This window comes from Microtus ochrogaster, chromosome 16, assembly GCF_000317375.1.
Source record: "Microtus ochrogaster isolate Prairie Vole_2 chromosome 16, MicOch1.0, whole genome shotgun sequence".
NCBI classification, from domain to species: domain Eukaryota; kingdom Metazoa; phylum Chordata; class Mammalia; order Rodentia; family Cricetidae; genus Microtus; species Microtus ochrogaster.
In genome coordinates, this window is record NC_022018.1 from 40,621,167 (window position 1) to 40,643,466 (window position 22,300).

Here is a 22,300-nt window from a genome sequence, read left to right on the forward strand (position 1 = left end):
CTCTCTCTCTCTTGCTCACACAACACACACACACACACACACACACACACACACACACACACACACACACACACACACACACACTCTATTGGAATGACTTACAGGCTGCAGTCCAGTAATGGCTAGCTAGCATTGAATGTGAAGTCCAATTATCTGAGTTGATCAGACCCATGAGCTGGGTGTCTCAGCTCGTCTTCTGTATGTGCTAGGATCCCCAAAGAAATGGGCTCCCTAGTGAAGAAATGGATGTGCTGGCAAGGCGAGGGCAAGCAGGTAAAGACCGAAGGAACCCTTTCTTCCTCCATTGTCCTTATATAGTCTTCCAGCAGAAGGTAAAGCCCAGATTAAAGGTTGCTTTCCTGCCTTAAGATCTGGAACCGTGGGCTCTAGCCTGAAACACTTGTGCCTCTCCAGGCAGGTAGGCCAGCCAAATCCATGGTTCCCTTCAAGGCTCTAAGCAAAGTATAGCGCTAAAAAAGGGAGAATCAGTCTTCTCCTGTCTTAATTAGGGGTTCCATTGCTTTGATGAAGCACCATGTCCAAAAATTAGGTTGGGGAGGAAAGGGATTATTTGGCTTTCACTTTCATATCACAGTTCATCATTGAAGGAAGCTGGGATAGGAACTCCAGTAGAGCAGGAACCTGGAGTTAGGAGCTGATTCAGAGACCATGGTGAAGGACACTGCTTCCTGGCTTACTCCTCATGGCTTGCTCAGCCTGCTTTTCTTATAGAACCCAGGATCACCGGCCCAGGGATGGCTCCACCCACAGTGGACTGGACTCTCCCCATCAATAGCACAACAGGATCTTATGGGGGCATTTTCTCAATTGAGGTTCCTCCTTTTGTATAACTCTAGATTGCATCAAGTTGACATATAACTGTCCAGCTCATCCTGATAGGCTTTCCAATCTCAAGTATTCATTCTTAAGCACATATACATTTGAGTAATACTAAAGGGACCCAGTAGGATGTATTTATTTATGTATGTGAATACACACAGACATGTAGCAATAATTAAGAAGTCATGAAATTGAATAGGAATGGGTGGAGAATCTGGATGTGAGAGACTGTGGGAAGAAAATGTAAATACTATAATCACCTTTGAAATTCTTGATCAAATAGTAAAATAAATGTTAAAAAGAGAACTATTCATTCAACCTGTTCCAATGTAGCCTGTGGAATTAAAAACCTCGGTTATGAACCTGATTGCCTGTCACGGAGAATTTTACCATTGCACGTTTTCTGAGTTTTGTTCTACTCTGCTCATCTTTCCCTGGACCTATCTCTCAACATGACCATGTATGCCTTCACCAGTCAGCCTTTCCTGTGGAAGGCAGTCCTGGAGCAATTCACCCTCTGAGTGTGTCCTGAGTGAGAACTTTCTTGTCTTGTTCCCTTTCTGATACAGTCCTTCCTCTGATGGGTACTTACCCAGTTCAGAAACTCCTCTGTTTCAGTTATTCTATATTTAGTCCTCTGTAAACATCATTCTAATAGAAAAATGCCCAACTAACAGTCAACTTAGGAACAGTTCATCAGGGTGAGTCTTGTAATTTTAGCCATGCTCTCCTTACTGAGTCTCTCTGTCAGATAAGATTCAGAATTTTGAATGATTGAAATAGGAAGAGAATTTTCCAGTATGTGGGTTGACTGTGCTTATTCCGTGCTATGGTAGATACGCCTTCCAGCTGTCTTTTACATAATGGTTGCGATGCAAAATGTTTGCTGTCCATCTACCAATTGTTAACTCTCTGCCGTCTGTTGTGCCAGTTCTTGACACTGCCTGGCATTTGCATAGACCACACAGGCAAATATTCTTTGGGATTTAATTTGGTTAAGCACTGCCTGGTCGTGTAGATTTTTGTCTTTTTTTATTTATTTTTTATTTTTATCTTTTGAGATTATATTTGCATCACGACTCCTTCCCTTTCCTTCATCCAAACCTTCCCATACACTTCTGTTTGCTTTTATTCAAATTAGTGGCCTCTTTTTCATGAACTGTGTTGAATTATATAAGATATAACCTCCTCCGTTTATAACGTTCCTTGCATGTCTGTTCTCGGGGCTTTTTGGAGTGGTTAACTAATTGACGTGCTTTTCCTAGAGAAGATCATCTCTTCTCTCAGCATTCCTTAGTTGCCCCGTAGTTCTTTCTGTAGTGTTGTGAAGGCCCCTGGGCTTTCTCCCATTTTGTATCTTGGTTTTATTTTATTTATTGAGACATGGGCTTGAACTATTGATCCTCCTGTTTTTGCCTCCAGAGTGCCAGTCAAACACTGTTGTCTGCCACCGTGTTTGACTGGAAGGTGTTTATTGAGCTGTTTCTGCCCTTTTGCCTCAGTGTTATGTATATTATGTACTGAAGTAAGAAGATTCATTTTTTTGTTTGTTTGTTTGTTTGATGGCATGGACATTTACAATAGCTGTGTGCATGAGAGAGACCTTCCTTACATGATAATGGGGCAAATGTCCACTGTGCTTTAATTTCATTCAAACCTTGGAAAGAAAATTATTCATGTTAGGATAAAAAGAGGAATCTTATGAAACATAAAATAATTCATCAGTAGATGGTATTAGCCAAATTTCATAATTCTTTGAATTATTGCAAAGTGTACTTTTCAGTATATATTTTTTATTCTGTCTTGATGGTAGGTATCAGATTTGTGTAGAATATCAGAATATACATACACTTGGCTGTACTATGCTCTAAAGGACTTAAGCGTGGCTGTGGTCGATAGTAACTTGGTGATTCTTGATTTTCCAGCATATTTTTTCAATCTTATTTCTCAGAGATTTATATTTTCAAGCTTATACTTAGGTAAGTTTTGATTAAAAAATTAAATTTTCTCTTATTTTGCTTGGCTGTTTTCATTTTTCTTCACAGAGTTTTTTCCTGACTAAGGGGTTGCAGTTTTAAGGTACTGTGTAGATGGGAGAGTAACCAGAGCTAGAGACCACATCTCTGGGATTTCTCACATGTCTGCCTGGTTGTGCCACTTAGGATTCCCTGGTCACAGGACAGGGCTCAAATTATTGTATTCTGCAAGTGTCTAGTTAGTAATAAGCCTGAAGAGGCCAAGCAGTTTGTAATTATTATTAAGCCTCTGAGTGATTATTTAGAAGTGGCTGTGGGATGGGGTGTTACAAAGAAATCTCTGCTTATAACACCTTTTACTGATTTGTTCACGTTATGTCAGAGAAATTAGAAAGCAAGTAAAAGATCTGATAACTAAGTGATGTGCAGCACGTTGGCTGTGCCTGAGATGTGTGAGATGCAGAAAGGCTTGTATGTGGGACTCACCCATCTTGTGTAAGCCAAATTCCTGGGTGTTGTCCTGGGTGCTTTCATCTGTCTTGCTTTAGCTGGAGCATGCTGTTCCCTCTGGTTCAAAATGATTGAACTGAAGATACATTCAGAATATAAAATAATAAGTGGAAAGGTTGAAGTTTGTTTTTACTTTGTTATTTATCATTTCAAGTTGAGGTTTTCTAGGCTAGAGTGTGTCTAAGCAAGGACTTTCTTGTTAGGCAACCAGCCTTCTTCTGAGGATCTGTGTATGTGGAACAGAGACTAGTATCTTTCTGAATCGTTACCTCTGAGTATGGCTGGTTCTTTCACACACTTTTTTGGGGAAGGTTTGTTTGTTGTTTCTATGCTTTTTTAGCACTTTTTGCTTGTGTTATTTGATTAGTCCCTTGATAACTCAGAGAAGACCCATGTGTCCCTAGCCAGTCCATTCAACCAAAAGTGTGTTCTGTCATTATCTGTACTGACTGTGAATTCTGCTGAGGCTCATCTTGTCCTATAGCACTTACTGTTATCCACATCTCTGTGGGCTTTAGACTCTTCAGACTTGACTCATTGAACAGATGTTAGAGCCTCATCTCTTACCTCTTCAATGAATCTCTTCCAGGCAGTCTCTCTATCTGCCGCATTGCCTCCAGGATACCTAAGAGTCCTTAGGGCTGCCCTGATGTTAGTCACATCTTCTTAGAAATGCACTTTAGGTCTTATTTAAAGCTTTGATGTGAGGTCTGATTATTTAAATAACAGGAGTTTTTATAATGTAACATTTATTTTTGTGCCTTCTTCATTTTGCATAGTTTTGTTTTAGAAAAAGTACCTGGCAGTGTAGAGGAACCTATTTTTATAGGTTTCTTCTGTAAATTATTATGAAGAGCATCTCAGCATGGCTCACACACACTATCAGAAGGAGACCTACCTGGTACTGTCTCTTCTCCAAACTCTTCCTCTAGCTCTTCTGTTTGGTCCTCTCTGTTAGGTCCTCTCTGTTAAAAGTTAAACATGTAAACCTTTTGATGTTTTGGAAACCATCCTAAAACCCAGAAGCTTTAGTCTGTCCTAAAAATGCTTCTATGTATATGTAAACATGCAGGTACAGTATGCCTTTCATAGAGTTACTCATTTATACAAAATATTTGAAGCAACCTATAGATCTTCAGTAGAAAAACAAGTGTCAATAGTTTGGTTCTTTTAGATGGTAAACTGGACCTGTCCTCACTGCTGTGTAACCATAGGATGCCATCATTGCAGATTCTTAATTTAAAAAAGATGCAAGTGGTGTGTTAAGAATGTGTTTGAAAATTAAGTCTGAGGATGTGTGGATGTCCCATATGTATGTATGTGCACATATGAAGCACATGTGGAGGTATAGGGAACAGTGTAAGCTTACCATTTAAATTTCTCTTATTTGAGTTTTATTTCCATACATTGAGTTATATATGAATTATGTGAGATTAATTTATTATGTAGCCTTGGCTGGCCTGGGCCTTTATTTACAGAAAGGCTGGCCTTGAAATCATAGAGATCTCCCTTAATCTGCCTCCAAAGTGCAAGTGGTGTTGTGCCTGACAAGATGAATTTTTAATATACATTTATAAGTACAGAATTAAAATCCAGAAGTCTATAGATGTAGCCCTGGAAAATGGGATAACGCATGTAAAGAGCTTCAACAGTCCTAGTATCTGTGATTTCAGAAAGTGGCTGTGGACATGGTGGTAACGGTGATTGTGATGACAAGATTTTACCCTAAACAAACCCTAGAATCAGAAATTGTGGCTTCCATCCTGCATAGTATGTCAGTAATCTTAAAGAATACAGCCTAAAGTAGGAGATATTTAGTAGTTCTTGTGCACAGTTTTCCTTGGTTCTCTGTAGTATTTTCTTACTGCTCTTAAAGGGAAAATAATTGTAAATCACTTAACATAAAGGAAACTAGTCAGAAAAGCTTTGTTGCCAAGTAGTGAAAAAGAATGCATCTGGCCATGTTGGTAGTCTTGACAGGTAAATCCTGCTTCCAATCCTGGTCATTGCTGCCTATTTATTATGTGCATATCTGATCTATCTGAAAGACAAGGTGTTTTGTATTGATTAGGGTTTGTTGATTTCCCTGATGATCTGAGGACTTATATGACACTAATAGAAGTGAATTTGGCTTGTCAGACCAGTCATCATCCATTAACATTTGCCCTTGAGAACTTAGGTTTCCTAGACACATGTACCCATGCCCTGCAGAGCTACTGACCTGAATTCCTGTTTTTAAACCCATGCCATTGCTTTCAGTGGTTAAACTATTGCAAAGGCTTTGTCTGCTTCTGTTGTGTCTCTCTCTGATCCTCTTTGTGATCTGTTAGACAGTGTAGGCCTGACTGAGACATAATACTTTTCTTAGACCTGGCAATAAGAAGCAAGTTCAGTGCCAGGTGAAGAAGCACAGTTAACACTATACAAGTACTTTCTGTTTCTCCTTCAATGTTGGAAACCTTATGTATGGATGGGCTGTATCTATAATGCTATTAATAGATGTGTTTTTATTCTTTGTGTCTTGTACTCATGTGCTGATGTTATTTTTGACCAGTGTTGACATCTATAATTATTGTAATTAAGTGCACAGCTGTCATTCAGATAGAAACTGTTGAATACTTATTTTGAACAAATAGTTTGAAATTAATGTTTTTTTTAACAACTACTAATTGGTTATAATGTAAACTATTGTCACTGCTGTTAGGTGAAACCAAATTATGTTGAGTTGTTTAGCATATGAAATTTTTTTTTGTTGAGATTGTATAAGTAGTAATGAAATAACTGATAATACTTAGAAAAGAGGAAAGTGAAAAATAACTAATACTTTTCTGTAGTACAACCAGCTTTAAGATCACATTATATCAGAAATGTTTCAGATAACAGATACCTGTACTCACCCGTTTCCTTTTTCTTCTTATGGGCGTTTATTTGACTTTTGTAAAGAAGGGAGAAACAAGAATAGATTTTATTATGGCGACCTTGTGGCTTCAGAGTTGCTGGCTCCATTTGCTTGATGCCTTTTTGGAGACTGGAAGAAGCAGAGAACTACTTCTTTATTCCAGAGTTCTTGTCTGACCTCGTAGAACAACTGCAGAAGTATACAGGTAGTTGATTTGATTTCAGCTGCTTTCCCCTTAACATTTTAGTCTTACCTATGCAACACCATCTTTTCTGTGGTGGGATTAAAATAAATCTGAAGCTAAGATTGCTTTTTTGGTACAAACACTCTGAGAATAGACAATAATCTTAGCTGTAAGTATATTGTTCAGGGTTATAGTACACAGAAAAACACCAGCTCTTCCTTTGGAAGCTCTTCCATTGTGGTCTTATCAATTTAAAATCTTAGGGCCCTCTCATGCCCAAGTAACTGGAAATTGTGGGAGTTTTAAAAAGTTTTTGGGGTGGCATCCACTGTGTTTGTTAATTTAAGTTGTAAGAGCAAGTTAATAGTAAGCTTGAAATAATAGGGCAAACAGTTCATAATTAACATCAGCCTCTGTGTGATTCTTTGGGACTAAACAACTGAGGAACCAGATGGGGCAGAAACTTCAGTGTACAAATCTAGATACTGTAACTGAAGTTTATTGTGTTGTTTTTGAATTGTTTGATTGCTGAGGAAGGAGCAACAGCTGCTAAAAGACATTTGATTATAAATGCTGTTGGATTAATCCAACCTATATATTTTGAAAATGACTTGACATCAAAATTTAAGTCAAAATATATGTTACTTTGGAGAAGATATTTTATTTTTGTTTCCACATGAAATGAGATGCCATGGAGTCATTCTGGGTTAAGAAAAGTAAGTTTTTATCAAGGAAGGTCCCTTAGAAACTCTCTGTTAGGAGCAGATAGCTCAGATGATCCAACATTTTGTTCCAGTTTTCTCTGAGTTCTACATCCAGAAGAGCTTCAAGACTGCTGGCTGAGACAATCCAGCCTCACAGAATGTTCCAGCCAGAACTTGACCATAATCCTAATTTTTCTTTGGATCCTCATAAGATTACCCGAGCTCCCACTCAGCAGGAAGTGGCCTAGAAAACTATACCCACATTCTCCAAAAATGGATTATGGATGTTTGTCTTTCTTTAGTGTGTTGGTTTCTAGTTATTATGAATAATGATCAGCAAAAGTGCTAATCAAAGGAGATTAGAATCAGGGTCTTGTTTTGAAAAGAAAAAAATGGGGAACAGCTGTTGGATAATGCTTTTGTACACTGTTAAGATTTTTCACTTGTATTGGTTTAATAAAATGCTGATTGACTAATAACCAAGCAGTAAGTATAGGCGGGGCAGCCAGACTAAGAGAATTCTGGAAAGAGGAAAGGCAGAGATGCAGTTACCAGCCAAATGCAGAGGAAACAAGATGAAAATGCCTCACTGATGAAAGGTACCAAGCCATGTGGCTAAACAAAGATAAGAATTATAGGTTAATTTAAGTTATAAGAGCTAGTTAATAATAAGCCTGAGCTAATAGGTCAAACAGTTTGTAATTAATATAAGTCTCTGTGTGCTTCTTTGGGACTCAATCAATGTCTGACAGACCAGGTGGGACAGAAACTTCAGTTTACACCTGTCCCACATGAAGGTATAATCCCTAGATATAATCATAAAACTGACCTTGTAATCTTAATATTCCAAAGAAGGAATTGGAAGATCAGGAATTCAGGCTCATTTTGGCTACACAGTAAATTATAGATCTGTCTGGGCTATAGGAGACTCTAAAAGCAAGCTAACTAAAACAAGAACTTTCCTCCTCAGCTTCCTTGTAACCAGTTGTCACAAAGCTCATTGCATACCCAGCATGAGCTAGCTTTCAATGTAAGAAATGTAAGAAAATGTAAGCCATGTTTTAGAAATAGTACTGGCTTTTTCTGTTATCATGCGCTGTCCTCTTTTTCCACAACTTGTCCCTGGAAAAGATGACCCAAATTTAATATACAAAGGTTAGACATTGATTTGTCTTTACTAGAGCGAGAACTAAAGCAGTGTAACATTCCTGGTTATAAATGGATATTTTTATGTCTAAGACTTATGCAGCATAAATGGAATTTTTAAAACATTAAAATATGTTACATTGAAACTTGGACAGTTTTGCAAACTAGTTATTTTGTAGCTCAAATTCTGCTTCTGTCAGCAGGAATACTAGTTCTAACCATTGAAATAAATCGTCAGTGCAGTTTTAAGTAAGGGTTCACTGGTGAGTGTTATATAAAGGAGAGAATAGGAATGCATGAATTAGATCGGGGCATTGTCCTGCTACCTTTTATCTTAGGAGATCCTGGCTACCCTCTCCTGACGGATTTGATTGCAGTTTGAGCCACAGTTATTGGCATTTTACAGTGCCGGTTTGGGCTTTGTATTTTAGTGATGTTTTTTTAAGGTTCCTTCCTTGTCACTTGTTGCTTGGGCAGACTTTAGTTACCATAGTCTTTCTTGGTGTTTCTTTCTCTTTCCTTAGCATACTAAGTTAATCAGCTTAGGTTGTTTGTCCACTTAACTATTGGGTATAACATTCAGATCCTTTATTATATCCACTTGGTCTCAGATTGTGTTATTATTATCAGCAGCACTTTTTAATAATTTCACTAGTTTTTAACCAACTAATATAAATGTGTCACATTTATGTCATTGTGCAATTTAACATTGCTTGGCTATGTGGAACCCTTGATGGTTGGGCTTCACTGGGATGATATGGCAGGATGAGTTTTTTCATCAGCTAAGGTATGGGTGGCTCAGTTTACTTATGAGGATATTTTGAAGATGATCCTTCAGTGTTTGGAAATGCTGGCTGCACAAAGTCAGTCTGTACAGTGTAGACTGTCTTGCATCTTAAACTAAACCAAATCTTTTCTGGATTTCATTCCCTTTTCTTTAAGATGATCAAATTTGCCTTCTGATTTTCTTGTTGATTATGTAAGTTAGGATCTCATGTAGACCAGGCTGATTTCAAACTCAGTAGGCTACTGAGCATCATGGCTTTGAATTCATGATTCTCCTCTCTGTATCCTCCAACTGTTTGAATTACTGGTCTATGTACCATGCTTGGTTTATCATAGGATCTTTTGTTTTTTAATTGCTTATGAATTTCTTACATTTTGATCAAATCCACACATTTTTCTTCCTTTTAAATTACCTGATATGCCTCCTCCCACTTTTCTCTCTCAACTTCATGTTGTCTTTCTTTTTAAATAATTTTGAGAATTTCATACAGGGATTTTTTAAATCATAGTTAGCTTCAACCTGTCCCTTTAACTTCTCCCTTGTACCCCACCTCACTTCATATCTTTTTTATAAAAATAATTTAATAGTTCCTCAACTTTCATTTGTGCTGTCCATATACTTCTGGGTTTGGGTGATGTACCTTCCTGTTTATCATAATGCATGAAATATTAGCTGGAACAATAAAAGATAAGAATATAAAGGAATGCATGTAAGAAAAGACACCAAAGTATCATTATTTTCAGAAGATATGATTCTATACATAAAATATACAGAAGTCTGCACCAGAAAATCCCTTCACTTATAGACATATTAGACATAGTTGTTCTCTCTCCTTTTGCCTTTCTTTGAACCACATGAGTAGTTTCTCTGGCTTTGTGAAAAAAACTAGCTGGGGCTGAGACTTCATGTGTCCTTCCCCTATTCATGCCTGGATGTTGACTGCTTGATCCTGTGCAAGTCTTAGCAGTCATAGCTACTGTGTCTAGTGCCACTGCTGTGTCCAGAAAGTACTGTTTTGCTGAAGTTTTCCACTACTTCTGGCCCTTACAGCCTTTCTGTGCTCTCTTTCATGATGGTCCTGAGCCTTGGTGAGGAAAGAGGTGGTGATGTGACGTGGTTGTGACATGAGCTTCACTGCATTCTTATCTCTGCATCTTGACCCGTGGTGGTTCTGTGTATTATCTGTCATCTACTGTAAAAAGAATATTCTCTGCTAGGGATGAGAGATGGATTATTCTTTGGGTATAAAGATAAGAACTTAAGGAAAAATTTATTCCTGTGTCTATTTAGCAGAATAATAGCATAGATTCCCTTGTAGGACCTAGCCAGCCATGGGTGTTTGGCCCACTTACCAGTATCAGACATAAGTTCTGTCTTGTGGAGTGAACTTTAAGAAGAAAGTGGTTGGTCGCTTCCATAATATTTGTTCTATGATTGCATCACTGAGCTTGTCTTGCAGGGTTGGTCATTATTGTAGCCCACTGGGTTCACCATTGGGTGACACAGTTGATTGTTTTTTCTCCTTCCAGCACTATGAAAGCCAATAGGATAGAGCTCCCCTGTTGGTACCAGTTATTTTGTGGAACAATTGGCAGAGTATTGATGTTATTTCTTGGAAAGCCTGGTAGAATTCTTCACTGAAGCCTGGTTCTGGGACTTTTTAAGATTACTTCTTTTATTGTTATGGGTCTGTTTGCACTACTTACTTCACCTTGGTTTAATGTTGTTAGGTCATCTGCATCTAGAAATTAATATTTTAGATTTTCAATTTTAGTGGAATATAAAATTTTAAAACAATGTTCTTATGATTTTCCGAATTTCCTCAGTGTCTGTTGTAATGTCTTCCTTTTGTCTCTCATTAATTTGGGTCTTTTCTCTTTTTCTTTTGGTGATTCTGACTAGTTTTGTCAATCTTGTGAATATTTGCAAACAACTAACCTTTGTAGTTTTTGTTTCTATTTTATTAATTTTTAGTTTTGATTTTGATTCTCTCTTGAATATTATTTTTCTAAGCCATTCAGGTGCATCTTTTAATTTATTGATTTGAGATCTCCCAAATATTTTGATGTTGGTACTTAGTCCTGTTAACTTTCCTCGCAGTACCACCTTTATTGCGTCTCATAGATTTTGGTATGTTCTATTTTAATTTTTATTGAATTCTAAGAAGTCTTAATAATACTTCTTGATATCTTGCTTTATCCAGTTATCATTTAGTAGTGTGTTCAGTTTCCATGAGTTTGTGTACTTTCTTTTTTTTCCATTGCTATCCAACTTTATTATTGTGGTCAGGTAGAATGCAAGATGTTATTTCATTTTCCCATATTTATTGAGAATTACTTTGTATCCTAAAACATGGTTGGAGAAAATGGGCTGTTGATTAGACTGTGTATTCTTTAGCATTTGGATGGAATGCTCTATATATGCTTTTTAGGTACTTTGATTTATGGTATCATTCAACTCCAGTGTTTGTCTCATTTGTTTTTTCCAAATGATTTGTCTATTGGTGAGAGTGGGGTATTGACGTCACTATCAGTGTATTGGGAGTTTTCTGTCTAGCAGATTTTTTAAAATATTTATTTATTTATTGTGTATACAGTGTTCTGCCTGCATATGTGCCTGCAGGCCAGAAGAGGGCAGCAGATCTCAACACAGATCTGTAGCCACCATGTGGTTGCTGGGAATTGAACTCAGGACCTTGGAAGAGCAATCAGTACTCTTAACCACTGAGCCATCTCTCCAGCCTCTCTAGTAGATTTTTTTTTAAAAATTGGATCCACCTGTGCTCAGCTTGTGTATGCTGAAAATTGTGATAGCTTCTTAGTGGATTTATTGCTCATTTGATAAGTATAGAGTAATCTTCCTTATCTCTATTTATGTCCTAGGACTGAAACTGAGCATTGTTCTTTTCAGTGTCATCTGAACAATCTGATTGTATTTATTTCATTTCTCTCCAGCCCAGTACAGATGAGATGCTGCAGTTGTTAATGTTTTGACTTTCTCTTACTGGAAAAATTGAGAGAAACTTACAGTACAGTAGTTATGATCTGGCTCCCTGTGTAGGGAAATTGAAAGGAGGTGAAAAAGTAGAGCTATGCTAAAGTATCCTCAAGCTGTACAGCTCCATGGGTTTGTGGATGCCCTGGGATGTGGGTGCCTAAGTGCGGCAGGCACTTTGGGGGATTGGAAGGAGAAGTTCTCCTAGGAGCTATTATCACATGGACCTGTCTGGGAGTGACCCGTGGGAGCAAAACCATTCTGTCTCGTACAAACTCATGCCTCCCTGATGGTCATATGTTTGTTTTTTTTTTTTTTTCGAGACAGGGTTTCTCCATAGCTTTTGGTTCCTGTCCTGGAACTAGCTCTTGTAGACCAGGCTGGCCTCGAACTCCCAGAGATCCACCTGCCTCTGCCTCCCAAGTGCTGGGATTAAAGGCGTGCGCCACCACTGCCTGGCAGGCCATATAAGTTTTACAGGTTAAAAATTTAAACAGTGAAATTATTCCTCTAGTTTCTTTAAGGAATAAAAAATTATTATCTCAAATATTCAGTACATATTTGAAGTGGCCCTTGTTCATTCTAATGGCTGGGACAGTCCTTGCTCAGATCTGAAGTGTGCTATGGTTCTTTGCTGTGTCCTCCCATGCTCTGCTTGTGTCAAGGTATGTGGTCCTCCAAATGGATGAATCTGTTTCAGCGCTCTTAATGTCACAGAGTCACTCTGTTTGATGTGCTGTTTCAGAGCAGATAGCCTGCAGGTCGACATTGGTGTAAGTCTAAAGTGTGATTTGGAAATATCACTGCAGTTGTGTGTAGGAGTGGCCACTGCTGTGGGCTGGTGCCTCGACCTCTGCAGCTGTTTTGATACCATTGCTGTGTAGGAGTGGGTTTGTGGACATAGAAGTGGAAAGTGACCCGATACCTTAAGTCTGGAAACAGGTTGTAGGTGTTTGGCTCTGTGATAGATTTCAAATTCCATTTTCTCATACATGGTGGCTTCTAGCTGCATATTTTTTCCTAATATTTAAATATATATATATTTTAAAATTTATTTTATATTTTAAACACAGTTTCCCCTCCTTCCTCTCCTTCTGTTCCCTCCTCTCACCTCCATTTTACCCCTCACCCCCATCCACTCCTCCTTCATCTCCATTCAGAAGGGATAAGGCCTTCCATGTCAGTCAACAAAGCATGGCATATCAAGGCTGGGCAAGGCATCCCAACAAGAGAATAGGTTCCAAAGAGCCAGCTCAAATGTCAGGGAGAGGTCTTGGTCCCACTGCTAGGGTTCCCATAAAAGACCATTTTGTTACCATTTGAATATACTATAACTCTCTAGTCTGTTGACAGGAGAGGCTGTTGAAAATGTGGTCCAATGTTAGAGCAAGAACCAAATTGCTACCTTCCTACAGGATGATAAGCTCTGCTCTGCTCATCAGTCAGAAACAGAATGGAGCGTGAGCTGACTTGGCCTGGGGAACTGAAATTTATTCTTGATCCAAAATAGTATGATTTGAGTTTCGTAGTTGGATCTGGAGTTTATGCTATGTAACTTCAGCATCTTATGTTCCCCTCCCCGCAAGACTTTCTTGCTATATATGACCCAAGCTGGCCTTGAAATCATGGCATCTTCCTGCCTCAGCTTCCTGAGTGTTGTGATTACAGGTGGAAGTTACCTTGTCCCGCTTCTATGAAATGGTGGACTTGCAGCAGGATGGTGATGTGGGAGTGATTTCTTATTAATAAAGAAACTGCCTAGACCCATTTGATAGGCCAACCCTTAGGTAGGCGGAGAAAACAGAACAGAATGCTGGGAGAAAGAAGCTGAGTCAGTGAGTCGCCATGGTTCTCCCACTCCAGGCAGACGCAGGTTAAGATCATTCCTGGTAAGCCAGCTCGTGAGCTACATGGATATTAGAAATGGGCTAGTCCAGGTGTGAGAGTTAGCCGAGAAAAGGCTAGATGTAATGGGCCAAGCGGTGTTTAAAAGAATACAGTTTTGGTGTAATTATTTCGGGGCATAAGCTAAGCTAGCCATGTGGGTGGCCGGGTGCCGGGGACGCAGCCCCACCGCTCATATTACTACAGGATGGTGACTGAGTGAACTGATTCGTGGGAACCGCATGCTTAGTGACTCAGCTGGAGGTGATGGTCAGGAAATAACTGTCTCTTGTGATGTTAGTGCTTTGCTCTGCTGTAGAGGTGAAAATCTTAGTGCAGGCTATCTTTTGATATTGAAAACTATCAAGGAGTGCTAGGACCACATAGACTGTGAGGCTCATTGGCTTAGGGGCTGTCGGTTTGGGTGCAACTTGAGTCTCTATTGTGTAGTAGTAGGAAGATAGAACTTTTATTCTCTGGAGTTTAGAAGTGAGGCCTTTGTAGCAAGATTGGGGTTAGACAAGGTCATCAGGGTAGAATCCAAGTATTAATCCCAGTGGCTATATAAGAAGCGGGTTCGGAAGAAACTTACTCCAGCCTCCTGTTTCATCATGCTGTGTGATCCCTTGTGTGACTTCAGGACTTTCCCAGCGAGGAGACTGTCATCAGGTTCTGACCTTGAGCTTCTAGGACTGTGAATCAAATAACCTGCTGAGCTTCAGGATTTTGTTACAGCCACGGCACTGGACTCACACAACACACTTGAGTGGGTGTTACCTCCCAATGAGGTAAATTAAATTAAGAGAAGCAGTTTGTTTACAGAGAAAGGTAGCTGAAGCTGGAACTCCTTGATGAGGGGCTTTCCCCATCAGTTCTTACACACAGACACTCACAGACACACAGACACACACTCACATGTGCTTCTGCAGAACAGGGCAATGGCGATGTGCAGAGGAAGAATTTCAACTCAGTGTGTGGACTGTGTGTCTGAGAGCAGCAGACAGTTCAATGCTGTGAAGCGGCGTAGGAAGGAGTTTGAACTTTAAGAACGTCCCTTTTCTTTGTTCTCTGACTTTATCCTGAGATTTTCACATTATATTAATTGTCTCCACAGCTCATATGAAGTTATACTAAAGAATCTGAATTTCAAATAAGTGTCAAAGTCAGAAAATAAGCCTGTAATCTTTCCTAGATAGTTAAAAAGAAAATGGACTTTTTGGTTTTGAAGTATTTTGTCATAGTGAATCTATACCTTTTTTTTCTTTTTTTCTTTTCACTTTCCTTTTTTTCCCAAATGCTTTGTCACCAAAATAACTGGAGAAATCTCATTAAAAGACACCGTGGCGTGCTGGAGATGGCTTCATGGCCTGGTGGTGTGAAACAGTGGCTCTAGACCAGCAGTGCCTTCAGCTCCCAGCCACCCTCTTTCTGATGTCCCAGAAAATCAGCCATCTGTGGAGTCAAGACATGAAGCCAGCTGTTGGGTAGTGTTGACTATACTGGTGGTTTTCACTTGTAATGAAACACAAGGATGCTGAGAAAGAAAGCTTATTCTGAGTTTGAGGGCTGCATAGTAAAAACTTTCTCCTAGCTCTGTGTGTGTTATTCATGTATTCCTGAATAAAGAGTGTTACGTTATTCCTTACTAAGGCCCATGGTACATGTGTGTCAGAAATTCATAATTATCTCCAGCAATAATTTTGTCCTGTATGTGTTCACATTGCTTTTGTCATTGTAGCCTAAAACTATTTTTTGTGTGTGTGTGAAATGGAAGTTTCTGAAGTAAATCTGTCTTTTTTATCAGAGTCTGCACCTCATTTTCACTACGCAAGCTGCTGTCCCAGTGTTCTAGGATTTGAAATCCGTGCCCACAGGTAGGAGTCAGACACCTGAATGCACCATAGTACTTTTGGTACAACCCAGCCCCTAATCTTTATCCTGCTAATATTTTATTGAAGGTTTTCACGCATACAGCTTCATGGTGCATTTCCATAAAGCTCCACCTTCATTCTTCTCTAAACATGTATCATGCATGTTTTTCACCTGCTTTTCCTCTCTCCATCTATAGATCCATCTTTCTTTTCATGAGGGAAGATTTTCAGAGTGAGTTGCTGACTTCCTCCTAAGTGCAGACAACTACCTAACTGGAGCTCATATTCATACATGACTAGGATACACTCACACAAAATCTATATTCAGTGAAATAAACAGATAATAGGTATATCATCCATCACTTTGTGGCAAATATTTGCATCTTTATAATTCAAACCTATCAAGGTTTTAACACCATCGTCAATGTTAAGAAGTGCTCTCTGTCCCCTTTCCGGTCACTCATTACCAGTGTTTGCCAGAGGAGTGTATTGTTCTGTTTTTATTTCCCACCAAAGATCAGTTTTCTCTCTTATGTTAATTATGTAAAGCGGATGACACGTATCTATTGTCTGTGACTCTCATGTGATTGCACAAAATAGCCACAGGTTCTTTTAATGGTTAACCGTTGTCGATAGGAAAAGCTTAATGTTTCTAATAGCTTATAGTTTTTATTTTCATGATACCTAAATTTTAATTGACCTCAGAATCTTTACTGAGGGTTTTTAAAGTAGTGACGACTGCCCACTCTCTCAGTACCTGTTCAGGAACGTGGGTAAAATCCTGCTTACAGATGCTGCTGCTGCTGGTGGCGGCTTTGGGAGCAGCTACTGCTCTACACAGAATAATTTTTAAGCGTTGTACAAAATAGTATATTTAAATTTCCTGGTGGAGCATAGCTGTAGTGTAAAATGACTTTTCTGATGCAGTTCTTTGGAAACAATTTCCGCATGTGTCGTATTCTCTGTGGCCTCTTCTGCTCATGGGAACTAAGAACTTAAGGTGTTAGTGTTATTTGCTTTTAAGTCATTTTATATGCCATTTCCTCATGTGAGAGTCTGCTTACAGTTGCCTTAATGCAGGAAAAATAGATGGTTCTTTCATTTTTTTGTTTCCTTTCCCTTTTTCTTCCTTTGTCTCATTTTTTTTTACTATTTAAACCCAAAGCTAAAATTTTTTTCTTATATACATATATCATCATAAACTTCATTGTGAGTGTTTTCTGTCTTGTCTGCTTCCTCCCTCTCTCTCTGTCTCTGCAAAACTCAAAGGATAAAAAAGTTTAGAGTAAAACACAAGTTTCTCTACCTCCTTTTCCTAGCCACCTTTTCCCTACCTGTGAGGCATCTACTGTGAACAGTGTCTTGGTGTCCACTCAGTGTGCATCATGCAAGCCTTCTGTATTTGTATTTGCCCACTCTTCAGAATTAATTGTACCTAATATCAGGACTTGAGATAGTGCACTAACTGCCTGACATGTGGAGCAGGGAAATGAGGATAGGCTGATCTGCATGCCTGCCGCTGCTGTGGCTGAACCAGGCACTGTTCTTCCTTCACATTTCAACTGGCACTGAAACAGGGAATGTTTGCTTGGTCTGTTTGGTATCATATTTTGGCCACTGGTAATGGTTTTTATTATTGATTTTACTTTTTAAAATGGCTGCCAACCATTGTTCTGAAGTTCTTTCTAGAACCTCTGAGTATAGGAAGTTTTGAGATGCAACTGAGAAATAACACATGTTAGAAGCTTCATTTAGGTATTGATTGTGAAATTACTGATGATGCAATATATTAACCATATAAAGGGCATTTAAACAGAATCACATAGAATGTTATGTATTGATCAGGTGACAACAACATGATTGAAAGCTTCCAGGAAATCAACCCTGTATTTTCTCTGTGTGCACATCGCTTCTTTCTTTGCTATATCTGTAGTCACAGTGGCTTTGTAGGATAACATTAACTATCATAAGTTAGCAGTATTTTCTGTATATTGGTAATTAAAACTCCTTCAAATATTACTTGTCCTTAAAACACCAGTGAGCTCATAGAGCAATATAAGAGTATTTTACATGGAGAAAAGAATATATGGGAATGGGTGAGGCTGTTGCTGTCTTTCTACTATGTTCAAGCTTATACTGAACATAGCATATACTGTGTGCATTATAATGATCTTTGTATTATTAATTTAAAAGTGATGTTTGATTCTGTGCTTGCAATTGACTTCCTACACTGACTGGGATTGCCTTTTCTCACCACTGTCTCTTGACATCTGCTAAGGAGAATAGATGGTGACATGTAAAGGTAATTGTGAGGTGAGTGGATGTTATGGGTTCTTAACAGAGTTATTTCTTTTGACTTGAAAAAACTGAAGCACAATTAATAAAAACTCAGAGAGAGAAACTGGGGTTCACCCTGAAGATCAGAAAGGCAAAACAGCCAGCCACTGGCTCTTCCTTGACCTCAGTCCAAAATGGCAGTCCTGTCTCTAGGAATCTCAGAATGAGACTGAGACTGAGAACTGTCTCCTCCTGTCTTATAATCCTCTCTAGTTCTGGAATTAAAAGCGTGTACCACTGGGATTAAAGGCACGCACTACCCAGTTTCTATGGCAACTAGTGTGGCTACTGGGATTAAAGGTGTGTATTATCACCTGTAAGGTTGATCAGTGGGGTTGATTAACTCTCTGATCTTCAGTCAAGCTTTATTTATTAAAAAAATAAAAAAACTGAAGTGCCACTAGAAAAAAGCATTCCTTTTTAATATCTTATTTACGTTATCCTCAAGTATCTGATAGTTCTTATTTATTTATTCGGTCTCTAAAATTATTTATATATTTACTTATTTTTATTTATTTATTTTTTGGAACAGGGTTTCTTTGTAGCTCTGTAACTCTGGAGCCTGTCCTGGAATGAGCTCTTGTAGACCAGGCTGGCCTCATACTCACAGAGATCCGCCTTCTTCTCCTTCCTAAGTGCTGGGATTAAAGGCATGTGCCACCATCTCCTAGCCCAGACAGACTGTCTTAACTGATATAGTATTTTCATGAGCCATGAACGACAAAGAGGAGAGAGTTCAGTTCCCACGGTCTCCTTCTCTTCCTCCTCATTTCTTGTTATTATTATGTTATTAATGACAGGCTTTTGCTGTGTAACTCAATCTGGTATGGAACTCAAATTTTTCTACCTCAGTTTCTGAGTGCTGAGATTACAGGAACATTTATCCAGTTAAGACAGTTTTTAATGCAGATAAAACTTTATTGGAGATTTGAATCATGTTAATGGGAACATTGCTTCAAGTTTTGAAGAAATCGTACGGAGAACATACTGAATAAAACATGATAGACTGGGTGGGCTATAGCCTGGACAGGGTGGGCTATAGCCTGGACAAACTGACCCAGTGCTTCACTGTAGCATGATTTTGTCTGTGAATGGGGCTTTGTGTAGTTTTCAAGTTTGAAGGAATAAGAAATAAGCCACGGAGCCTTTGGGGGCTGTGCTGCAGTTCCATTTGTAGGGAGGTACTTTGGAACATGTTGGCCTCTGCTTACCATACTAGTCCTGGCGTCGAGACTAGATGCGCTCATGTGCTTAACTTACTTTGTTCCCTGCTGTTGACTGAGTTTCTGTCCTGCCCAGTTCCTGTAGTCGTTAAGTCCCCAAAAAATCACACAGAGGTCTACATTAGTTATGAATTTATTGGCCCAGTAGCCCAGGCTTCTTATTAACTCTTATAACTTATATTAGCCCATTATTCTTATCTGTGTCAGCCACGTGGCTCAGTACCTTATTTGGCAGGGCAGTCACATCTTGCTTCTTCTGTGGCTGGGTCAGGACTTCAGACCAAGCTTTCCTCTTCCCAGAATTCTCCTGTTCTCATTGACCCGCCTCTACTTCCTGTCTGGTTGTCCCGCCTATACTTCTTACCTGACTACTGTCTAATCAGCGTTTATTTAAAATATAATTGACAGAATATAGACCATTGTTTCACACTACTCTGCCAGACCTAGCAGCCTGGGATTTTATATGCAGTGAACTTATTTGGAAAATCATAGATAAAAATCAGCTTATTTAGAATATTTAAGAGAAAAATTTAACCCAGAGGGCATTTTTTTTCTGCTTAGCAGTAATATTTCTAATTCCTTAAAATAGTTTTTTAATATGCAATTAATGAGCTGACTTGAAACAAATTTTAATTTTATTTGCCATTAACATTTTGCTTACTAAATAATTTTTGGGTGAAAATCTTCTCTTTCATTAGCTGAACATTTAAAATTTAAAACTGTTATGTGTGTATGCATTACTAATATTATTATGAAGCTTGTTTAAATACTCAAGTTTGTGGATATTGCACTTTCTCCTCAAATGTGAACTATATAGAACTATAGTCCAGTTAAACTTTTTTTTTTTTGTAGAAAATAAGGAAGAAAGAAACTGATAAATAAATGTTGAAATTAGCCAGCAGTTTGCTATTTCACTTGGGTTTCTTGAGATAGTGAGGAACATGTACTATTTTTGTTTTGCTCGTTGTTTATATCAGTGTACATACATATGCGTGTGTGTTGTGTACCTTGTGCATGGTGAGTTTCCTCTGGCATATTTAGGAAAGCATGCATTCTAGTAGATTCTGATAACATGAACTTTGTCTTACATGACACTTTGAGAAGTAAAAAATAGCAAGAGTGACTGGGAGTCACATCGCTTCCAAATGCGATAGTGTCCTATGCCACTTATTAACCAGCGTTCAAGTTAACTTGTAGGATCTGCAGTCAATCCCTCATGCATTCATTTAATTACATATCTTAACCTTTGGGCTTAAGATATCCACACTGATTCCTCTTGGAACTTGCGTTTAAGGGTGGAAAAAAAGAGAGAAACCTTTCAAAGTGGCGTTATCCCTTCTGCTTCCACCACATGAAACTCTTCTTATGAGTGCTCTTTTGTTTTTGAGTAAGTAAAGATATTCCCAGTTTGAAAAACACTTTCAGAATTCTCATTATTGAAACCGTGGCATTTATTATCAAGGGTTGATATTGGTAGTCACTTTTCAGCTGACTTATACTGATGAAAAGATTCTTTTGAATGGGTATAGGCGATTATGCAGATAGACAATAGTTGTGTTAATACTTGCTTCTCCCCCTTCCTTTCCTCCTTGAGACTTAATGTTTTAATAAGACATTATCTACACAAAAGGCCACCATTACAAAAGACAGAAGTGCCAAGGGATTTCTCAGGCTTCTGATCCATATGCCCTGGGCTTGTCTTTCACATGGATATCTGCTTTCTGTAGCTGTCAAGTTCATGCATAATTATCTTGACAAATGACATTCTCATTAATATTGTAATGAACCTTTGGCAACCAGTGGAAGCCATGTGCCCCAAGCAGCAATGCCCAGTTTCAGTTTCTTGCTAATGGTTATAAACCCTGCCTTAAATATGCTTTGAAGTCAGTGATAGGTAAATAAATCACTATTTGAGCTAAAAATTACTTAGATTTATGCACACAAGCCAAGAGCACTGATGTGTGATAAGGGGCGGCTGGTGTTTACCAGCTAGAGACCCTTATGAGTGTGGGACCTGCAGTTGCCTGTTTTGAGAGCTTCTCCGTTGTCTCATATACAATCTGGAGTTTATCAGGAGAACACATGGTGATGAATTATTACAGAAGAGTTGATTTGCTAGATGATTGTCAAGAATATTGAACTACCCCATGTAGAAGCAAGGTTAACCAGAGGCTGCAACCATGTCTAGGACTCAGGTGCACTAGATTCTGTGAAAAATATACCTGTCTAATAGACAATGTAAGTAGGAGGTGTGTGTATGTGTGTGTGTGGGTGCTGTCCATACCACTCCTTGTGTATTGATATGTCCTTTTAAGCAGTTCATGGTTTTTCAAGTTGATGGTTTCAAAGTACATGTCTGTTGATCATTTGTCATATGAGTGATCCTACTTAATTTGTTTCATATTGAGCTCATGGAAACCATTCTGTGAGCACTGTGGAGTGAGTGTTGTTCATTCATTTGTTCAGTCATTAATTTTGAAGAAATTCTTTCGTGTTTTGCAGGCATGTATGCCTGTGTACTGTGTGCGTTCAGTGCCCTCAGATGCCAGAAGATAACCTGGAAGTACAGTTAGAGAGGGTCATGAGCCACACATATGCTGGAGATCAAAGCTGGCCCCACAGAAAAGGCAGACTGCTCTTAACTTTTGAGCGTTTCTTTTGCTCCCCCATTTTAATTTTTTTTTTTTTTTTGGTATTTGTCATAGTTGACCAAGTTTCAGCTGTGCGTTTGACTTTTTTTTTTTTTTTTAGGTTCTTTGGTTCAAAAAACAATAAGCATTTTTGTAATGTCATCTACTTACTTTCTTTAAAAGTGAAGTGAATTCAGCTGGGCGGTGGTGGTGCACGTCTTTAATCTCAGCACTCAGGAGGCAGAGGCAGGGGGATCTCTGTGGGTTAAGGCCAGCCTGGTCTACAAGAGCTAGTTCCAGGACAGGCTCCAAAGC

The 22,300-nt window shown here is 38.7% G+C and overlaps 1 protein-coding gene across 3 annotated transcripts in view; it reads left to right on the forward strand.

The window, feature by feature from the left end:
* The window catches only part of Fars2 (phenylalanyl-tRNA synthetase 2, mitochondrial), a 384,286-nt gene that overhangs the window by 53,553 nt on the left and 308,433 nt on the right, over positions 1–22,300 (forward strand). The window contains exon 3 of one of the 3 annotated variants that reach the window (XM_026782838.1): positions 15,729–15,798. The exons of the other annotated variants lie outside the window; for them this stretch is intronic. The gene's annotated coding sequence lies outside the window, so the exon portion shown is untranslated. The remainder of the gene's footprint in view (positions 1–15,728; positions 15,799–22,300) is intronic. 3 annotated transcript variants of the gene reach the window in all.